The following is a 10,072-nucleotide window of genomic DNA, read 5'->3' on the forward strand; positions in this document are numbered from 1 at the left end:
TCAATTTTTATTTATTATAATTATTTACGAATTAAATATTAACAATTTAAAATAAATTTTTAATTAATAAATTATATATTTATGTATATTAATTTTAAATATAGTTTATATGTTCAAATATAATATTTATATATATATAGTTTATTATAAATTTTAATCAACTCCTACATATTAAATATGAATATCTAAAATATTTTTGGGATTTTTTTTCTCAATGAAAGAGCTTTCAAAATTTGTTAACTTCTCGTATATAATTTAATTTTTATTTATCTTAATTATTTATGAATTAAATTATAATAATTTTAAAATAAATTATTAATAAATAAAAATAATATTATACTATAATATAAATTATTTATCATAAATTTTAAATATAATTTATATATTTAAACATAATATTTATTTAATATGTGTAATACACTTGTTAAAATACTAATAATTATAATATTAGAACTCATATCCCATTTAATATTGAAGATTTGCTCTTATAACCTCTTGCAATAAATTATTCCTCCCTTTAGATATGTTCCTTTTGCCAAGTGAAAGAGCCTGTGTTTGAAAACACTTTGTGCAGCCAATAAATCACGCCAAATTAATTAAAAACGTAAAAGAAAAATTTAGTAACTGTGAGTATTCAGGTGTTAAAAAGCACATAACTATTAGAATATAATTAACTTTTTAAAATGGCGATTCCACACTCTTCTTTTTTGTTTCTTTGGTGTGTGGGTTATCCATGCATCTAATGATATGTATTGAATAATAGTGTAGCAAGTTGCAACCATCCTTAGATACGTAAGTGAATATAGTTGCTGAAATTCTTTTTACATGATGAAAATGCCTTTTACATTATACAAGTTAATATGAAAACACCGGTACAAAAGAGGTATTTTATGTCGGTTATTTTAAATTTTTTACGTCGGAAAAAATACCAACGTTAATGCAGGAGACGTAAATCTACGTCGGCTTTGTAAAACTGACGTAAATTTACGTCGGACATTACCAAGGTCCGACGTAAAAAAGTAGTAAAAAAAAACATAACGAGTGCTTACAGAACGATTCGTTCTCCAAGCAGAACGACCCGTTTTCATTCAAAACGGCCCGTGCTGCAAGGAGAACGGGCCGTTTTGAATGGAGAACGTGCCGTGCTGCTTGGAGAACGGGTCGTTCTACTTCGTAGAACAACCTAAAAGAAAAGGCCAACAACCTATACAAATAGAACAACCAAAAAATCGAATAGAACAGATAGCCACAATAGCAATGCGAAGCAAAAAGGTGTTAATGAAACCTTGATTCATACTTGATGAGCTGCAACAGTGTGCGAATGAGTAACAAAGAGTTCACCCCACTCTGCAAAAGACAAAAAAATGATTCAGTAACAAAGGAGAGGGAGATGGTTTACAGAGAAAAAAATGAAAAGTGATGAAGAGTGAATGCGCGCGGTGTGCCTCGCACTCTCTTATTCAATTTCGCGAACTTTTTTACGTCGGACTTGATAGGGTCCGACGTAAAATGTCAAATCTATGTCGGACACAACATACATCCGACGTAGATTTGACATTTTACATCGGACCCTACTAGGTCCGACGAAAAAAAGTTCACGAAAATTACAAAAATGCTACCGCGTCTTTTTTACGTCAGATTTTAGTATGTTCGACGTTAAATAGGTGACGTAATATACTAATTTTCCACTAGTAAAATTGGCGATGGCGTCTCATACCCATCTTTAAGATGAAAATTCCTTTTACATTATCCAAGTTAATATAAAAATTGGCGATTGCGTCTCATATCCATTTTTAAAAATAATATTCGTATTTAATTTCATATTCGTACTAATAATAATTTTAATATTTATTTCTATACTTAATTGGTATCTATATATTTATACCCACACTTGCAACTTGTATTTTACTTGTGTATAAGATAAATAAATAAATAAAAGAGATAATATTTTACATAAGTAAACATAATATTAATTTGTTAGGTTTTTAACATTAGAAAAATTTAAATTAACAATTCTTATAAATAAATATTACAAAATATTTTATTACTGTAAATAAACTTTTTAAAAAATTAACATAAAAAAGTTGTAAGTAAACATCTAACATCATAATCATGTGTTAACAATATTCTCCAAGACATGAAAAAAAATATACAAAAATTAGTTAGATTAAAATTATAGATTAAATTATATACTATAAATTTCAAAAAATAAATGAACAACTTTTGATTAGATAATTTAAGTTAATAATTAAAACATATAATAAAAAATAAAAACAACTTTTATTAAGTAAACAGCTTAATTATTTATTATTTTATTATCTATATTTCAACCAACTTTGTACATATATAAGTGCCTTCAGAGTAAACTCATGGAGCCTAGAACGATGGTGACTCAAAAATTTATCTTATGTGCTAAATGCAGATTCTGAAATTACGGTTGAAATCGAGATTGCCAACATCTTTAACAATTTTTTGCAAAATTGGATACTTGATTCCATTTATTTTTCATCATCCAAGAATGTCAAAAGTTGCACTCATAGGCAAATCTTTTTCTTCCAAGTAGAACTCTATTTCATACTTTAATTTGTTTGAGTTTCAATTGTATCATTCACAAATAATTTATAATCACTAAGAAAATTTCTAATACTTAGATTATCTAAGTTTGATTTATTGACATCTGTTCGTAAAGTTGAAAATTTCATTTTTATCTTAATTTTAGTTTGATACTCTTCAAATAACGAGTAAGATAATTTTTTTGAAATTAAAATTAAAAATGAGCTATCATAAAGCTTAAGGAAAAAATACTCTAATAACTTTAACTTGTATCTTGGATTTAAAATAATAACAATATTATTATACTAATTAATGTATATTTATATATATAAATAAATAAATTATCATTAAATAATTATATTATATTTATATATAAATGTGGGATGAGGCATATTGGGTACCATATTATCCACATTCGCACCCATATTCATTAAATTTTACAGATTTATATCTGTCTTGTATCCATTTCTATACAAGTATTCATAGAATCTGAATCTATTTTATCATCTCTAAGTTAACAAAATAATTAAGTATCATGTATTTAAATGTTATCAGAACAATTCACTTAATGAAAAATCTCATTCAATATTTGTCACTTATGAATCGATGGATAAATAAATTAGTCTATGGCTCAATGCACTCATACAATTGAATGAAGAAAAGAAAAAACCTTACCTAGTTTTTTTCTTTCTTTCTTTAGAGTAAGGTAATTCCATGACTTATGATTAACAGAGCTGTTCACATGTGTGTGGGTCCAGTGACCTCATTACCGAAAATTTGGCCACACGTCTCTTTTCTTTCTTTAATCACTTCTTTCTTGAGGCAGCTTTGTTTATTTTCTTTTATTTTAAGAGGGACAAGGCAGAAGGCATGATCAACCAAATATCTTTGTCCCCATCAAGTCATATATAGTCAATTCAACCAAACAATTCGATATAGTTGACGATTATCCAAAAGACACAAAAAGAAGAAACAACACTTCCTTGGCCCATAACTAGCGTATTTACATTAAATTCTGATCGACACAAACATCAGCATATTCCACAAACATACCCATCGAGACTCAAATAATTGTCCCTCACTCACCACTAATCTCTTACAATTTAATTACAAAAGCTACCATAAGACAAAAGTGACAACACACCACCTCCCAAATCTCCTTCCAATAACAACGTGGGGTTTCTCGAAACCACCCCATGCACATACATTTCCTCTTCTTATAATAAAAGAGAAAGAAAAAGCTTGAAATTAGAACTATCTCAATTTTAATGGTTGATGGGGGGTGAGGGCGATATTGATCACTATGAAGAGCTTAATTTATTAAACGTAGCTAGTGAACTAAAACGATATCCTTATACACATAGTCTCTTTTTGATGTTGTTAAGTTTATTTAGTTAAATTAAAAGTGATGACTATGTAAATCAACTATTGTGAAATCATGGTGCCTAAAATTTGATAAAGATCCGAGAGTGTAGCCATAAGGGTAACGTATTCGGAGCTAAGGCGTTCATTCTCCACGGAGAGTAGAAGATTGTCGTGCATGGTAAAGCATAACCGGTTTCTTAATTCCCGGTTTTCCATTTTGAACCGGTTCAGTTGGTTTGTGAGGTTCTCTAAGTGCCGCTTCTTTCTCCAGCGGGACCGCCTGGCCGATTCCCGGTTCGACTCCTTTCGCCTAAGCTTTCTCTCGTGCGTCGACCGAACCGCCCGGTTCGAGCCATGCGAACCGGACCCGGAGCTGGCCGGTTCGTTAACTAGGGAAAACAGCTCCTCTATTTCGCTCGGCGTGAACGTGGTTTCGAGAACCGGGAAATATGAGGGCTGAACCGCTTCGCCTTCGTGGAAGAACATTGTTGTTGTTGCTGTTGCAATGCGGAAAATTAGAAGGGAAATGATTGAACCGGTTTGTTTCAAAGATGAACCGGAGGGAGGAAAGGAGGGGAAAAGGGAAGAACTGCATTGTAGGGGATGGGTATTTAAGGTGTGAAAAAGTGAAAAACGCGACAATATGTGGGACCCACCACGGCAAAAGAAATTGGAAAGCTATGGCATATTTGTCCAAAGAAAAGAAAAAGTAGGGCATCACAGAAAATTATACGAGTTTATCTTTTTTTTTTCTTCTTTTCTTATCATGCCCATTTTTAACCTACTCAAAGAAACTTGTATAGGACACAAATCAAATATTGAATTCATTCCTAAAATAAATATTTTACTTTAAACAAATTGTCTCCACAATACATATATGATGAATTTTTATACAATATAATATGTAATTAGATATATTATTTCTTTTAGCCTTTTTATAAGAAATAAATTATGTATTATCTCTATTTTTTATTTTATTTGTATACTATTATTTGTTTCTGATAAAAAAAAAATAGAATACTAATTTTTAGTAAATTAAAAAACATAAATATATATTATATAGAGATTGAGATAGCCTAGACACTTGGTCTATTCAATAGTCTCTTTTGTATTTACTAAAAATGAATATAAAATTAGAATTGGGTTAGAGACTTTTCAGATGGGTGAGTGTCATTCTTTTAGTAAAAACTAAAACAATGGAGTACTTCAATTAACTCCATGCAAACTTTAGTGGTGGGGATTGATTTTAGTGGATTTATATCTTTTTGATTTTGATTTGGTGATGGTAAAATAATGGGGTCCTCAAGAAGATGGCTTTAGCTTAATGACGAAGGATGAATGAAAAACGCATATGCCACGAATGGGATTAGAAAGTTACCGGACACCGGCACTGCGGCGAAGTCATTTTGGACACGCACATGCATGGAAGGCCAAAAAGGCATTGAGAGTTGCTTCCATGAATGTTGTAGAAAAAATTAGTGTCGTCAAGGTGGACTAATGAGTGATTAGTACGTGGAAAATCATTGCCAAATCATCCCACATAGCTCCTATGTTTGTGGCTATGAATTTGTTCTTTCCCTCTCCCACCCTAATGCACCCACGTCGCTTATCAAAGCCTTCAATCACTTTGATCCTAGACACTTAACAGAATTAAATATGCACAGGTCTTATCGTTGTCGCATTGCACAATGAGTTATTTCTCATAATTAAGCAATGCATATGGGTTTGTGAGTTATAGATTGATTAGCTTCCTTATATGTATATGATTTATTGAATAACATAACTAGCTAGAGGAAAATAATACATACAAATTACCACGTTATTTGTTGAATCGAGGGTTTATAATGATAATACTATGACAAAAGTTATTTTTATATATTTTTTTTTAACTAATATCACTTGGAAGAAGTTATAACTATAACAACATCTCTACGTTACCTACCAAAAGCCACTTTAATTAATTTTGACAAAATAAAATATTTTTCACGTAAAAATATTATTATTTATATTACTAATTGATGTCAGATTTTGAACATAAAATTTGTAAGAATTAATATTTTAAACATAAAATTTATAGAACTAAATATTTACGCGTGGTTAAATAACAAATTAATTGTAAATGATCTGATAAGTTTAACAACAATTAATAATTACTAAGATAAGTTTTGTTACTATTTTAAAAAATGTGTTAGCCTAATTATTTTACAAAATTAATTTGTAAAGTAAAGAATGTTATTCACTTGTATATATTATTTTAACCATTTTACTTGTTGACTAGGAATCTTTGACATAATTTAAGGTATCAACTGGGGGTGGAAATGAAATAGAAAGGGAGTGAATTTCCTGTTAGACAAGCAACTAAAGCCCATTGATTGCTTTGTTTCATTCTTTTGCCGATTTTTTTAGTCATGGATACCAGTATATTCTATGATATTCTTCAAATGAATATGACTACTTTTTTCTACTATTTCGGTGGCTAGTCTAAACAGTGCAAAGATTGATGGACATCGTAGTATCACTGCATATATAGGGTATACTCATCTTCAATAGTTTGTTAGGTAAAGACACGAAAAAGAATGGGAGTTCTAATATCATACATCTACCTTTGTCGGGTGTTTAATGTAAAGTCTAAATAGAGGGAAAAAAATGAGGAATATTTTCTTAATGAAGCACATTCTATAGGTGAAGAGGGACAGTTTTTGGTTTGCATGGCAGTTGGTTCCCCTCAACAATTAGCAAAATATTATAGTGGTGGTGAGTGGAAGATAACATGCGACCCCTTCTACTACCGTTTCAGTGTACCATGGTTATGCATATAATAATCTAAAGAAGCAAAAAGGAGAGAATTTAGCAACTGCGTCCTTTAGCAAGCCAAAGAAAAGAAAGTAGTTTGCATGTGCTTCAAGTGAATTTTAATGGAAGAGGATCAGTATAATTGGGATGCCCCTATATCCTTTATCAACTAGGCACGTTTTCTTGTACATACACTAGAGGACATGTCCCTTTTAGCCATGTTTCCTTTTCATGACGAATAGTAACTAAGAACACATCTCTTAGCAAAACTCTTTCTTATTATCAATTAAAAATTACAACATCACTACATAAATTCATGATTTTTAAAAGAATGTGTTAGATATAGCCATATTAATTACTATCCTTTAATTTTTCTTTCCCACCCACATGCATCATCATCCACCATTAAAAAAAAATATTAATACACATAAAACGTATAATTTTTTTTAACAGTCTATTTCATGTTTATGTGAGACAATATTATTAATTAGTTCATGAATTGATAACGGGTTATATATAATCAATGGGTGTAGTTATGATTATAATAAGAAAATCTCAAACACACAGGTATGGAAGTGATGAGAAGAGTGTGTGCCTGTTATGTAAAGTATCATATTCCCCAATTCTTTTGTTTTTTTGGTCCTTTATTCTCAAATCATTACAGATTATATAAAAGAGACGTTACAACTTAGGGGAAATAATTGCGTGAATGATTTGCTTAAGTATGCGAAATTATTTTCGCCCATAAAAGTTCAACTAATTATAAATCCATGATACTATAAAAACACTTTACACTTAGCAGTCACGTATCTATCAAATCAAACTCACCCCTTTTGTTAATTTATGCCCAAAAACGCTTCTCATTCTATGTTAACCATCAAAACCTGATTTTAACCACTTAATCCTACTGCAAAGTGGTTAGAATGGTTACGTTGATAAATTTACGTAGTGTTTTACTCTAATTAAGGTGATTTTCATTGTTGTGTTCAACTTTGAAATAACCTTAAACTAAAAATAAGACTTTACGTAGGAATTTGAACATCAACCAAGTCGTTGTAGTATAGTGGTAAGTATTCCCGCCTGTCACGCGGGTGACCCGGGTTCGATCCCCGGCAACGGCGTTTTTAAACGTTTTTTATTTTTTTTTTACAAATTATTTTTATTATTAGACCGTTTCTTTGTTTTGTTTTGTTTTGGCCCATTGTTGAGGACGTTCGTTTTTTTTTTGGTGGGTCATATAAACGGAAATATAGCCCAACAAAAAAGGAGCGGGACGCAGCCTTTTCCATGAGGGAAAGATTGGGCCTTATGATCTGTTGTCAACGGCACAAAATCGATCCAAATTAATGTTTGGAGTGGTAAAACTTAAAAGTATCTCCAACTTGTTAAACGTAAATTTATAATTAGGAAAAATTGCTATAACCTCGCATGAGGCTTATCAAAATTACACCAACTTCTATTCTATTCATTAGTTGACTTATTTTTTCTTATTTTCTTATTTATTTTTATATATTATATTTTTCATGGTTTAATTCATTTACATGTTAAAACTCATTCTCTTTTACTATTTGAATTTTTTCTACAATTGAAAAAGTGTATAGAATTATTAGTGCATATTTTTGTTCTTGGCTTCATTCTCCTGTTACATGATACGCACATAAAAGGAATGTTTTTTACTGGTGAACTACACAAAAGTACAAGTGATTAGTTATTCTCATCTAAAAATCTTATTAATGATATTGATCACTTACAATTAAGTTCAAGAAACTTAAAAATTAAAGATGTATAAATTAAAGATGTGACTTTATAGTCCCAATAGGATGTTTCTCGGTTAAATATTAAAACTACCAAAAGAGAAATTATGCAACATTTACAAAACTACATTTTTGTTTGCATAAATAAATAATACTTAAAAGAGTTGTTTAAATAAAGATACCGAAAAGAAGAGATAATAACGAAGAGGGAGTTTGTTAATAAACAAAGAAGAAAGTCATACATATTAATGATTTATTATTTTTTACCTAGACAATTTTTTTTTTTACTTTTATATATAATTTAAGAAGTTAAGTAGAATTAACATCAAGAAAGATCTTTGTTTTTTAAAAACTAAAAAGTGGTTTATGTCATTTAGACAAACTTTAGAAGAGGTCGATACAATTTCACCTTTATTTTAAAAGTAAATTAAATAATAAAAAGTAATGGAAATGAATACAAGTGGTCAGTTAATAATCAAAGAAAGTTTGATAAATAGCTTTGAGGGTGCTTTCCACGGTGAAGAACTGCTTCAAATGGTTCATGCGTGAACCATAAAAAAAATATTTGTTTTTGTTCCGGCCAAAAGGTAGACTAGGGTTTCTTCCTAGGTTAAGCCTTAGAGCCAGAGCATTCAAAAGTGTAATATGTTTTTCTCAATTCTAGGGTTTTGGGTTTTATGGTACCTCGTTCATGGGCCTCTTGGGCCCCGAGAATGAAGGGATTTCCTTAACCGTTCTTATCACGAGGGCGTGAGGTGAGTGAGGGCAAGTCGAGTCGGGTTCTGACCGACTAGGTCCATACTGATGGTTCAATCGGGTAAACGCCGAGTAGCCCCCTTATAGGCGAGTGGAATTGAACTAGCGAGTCGAGTCGGGTTCTGACCGACTAGGTCCATACTGGGGTTTCAGTCGGGCGAATGCCGAGTAGCCCCCTTATAGGCAAGAGGAATCGAGCTAGCGAGTCGAGTCGGGTTCTGACCGACTAGGTCCATACTGGGGTTTCAGTCGGGTGAATGCCGAGTAGCCCCCTTATAGGCGAGAGGAATCGAGCTAGGGCTGAGTAGAAGGTTGTGATCGCCCTATTGCCGATAGGAAGATCAGGTCGTATTACGACCTGGACGGTACACTTGCCTTCCAGCCCTGAGCCTATAAGGCGAGAGGGCTTAGGGCCTGGCATCCAAGTCGGGTAGTGGCCGAGTAGAGGGTTGTGATCGCCCTATTGCCGATAGGGTGATCAGGTCGGATTGCGACCTGGACGATACACTTGCCTTCCAGCCTTAAGCCTATGAGGCAAAAAGGCTAAAGTGATTGCTCTCTTTGAGTCACCTTAGCAATAGGCCGAGAATGGGTATCGGGAGTAGGCCGAGAATCATGTCATCACATAGGACCGTGGTTTCCCAGAGCCTGAAAAGATGTGTCTCTTCACCTTACTCGAGAAAGGACATGTATTTATTGCAAAGCCGGCGTTGCAGGGGTGCGAATAATGATTGTGCCACGTGGCGAAACCTGCTGCTAAAGTTAATGGTGTCCCCCCCCCCTTTTTCCCTTGGGTTAAGGGTTGCAACATCCCACGCGCGCTGCGACCCTTGGGTCTCCCCCCCCCACGC

The 10,072-nt window shown here is 32.3% G+C and overlaps 1 non-coding gene across 1 annotated transcript; it reads left to right on the forward strand.

Annotated features, from left to right (window-relative positions):
• Window positions 1-7,760: 7,760 nt before the first annotated feature.
• Window positions 7,761-7,832, forward strand: TRNAD-GUC (transfer RNA aspartic acid (anticodon GUC)). The gene has a single exon. It is a non-coding gene; the product is annotated as a tRNA-Asp (tRNA).
• Window positions 7,833-10,072: the final 2,240 nt, after the last annotated feature.

Source organism: Cajanus cajan, chromosome 9, assembly GCF_000230855.2.
Source record: "Cajanus cajan strain Asha chromosome 9, NIPB_CcT2T_4, whole genome shotgun sequence".
Classification (NCBI taxonomy): domain Eukaryota; kingdom Viridiplantae; phylum Streptophyta; class Magnoliopsida; order Fabales; family Fabaceae; genus Cajanus; species Cajanus cajan.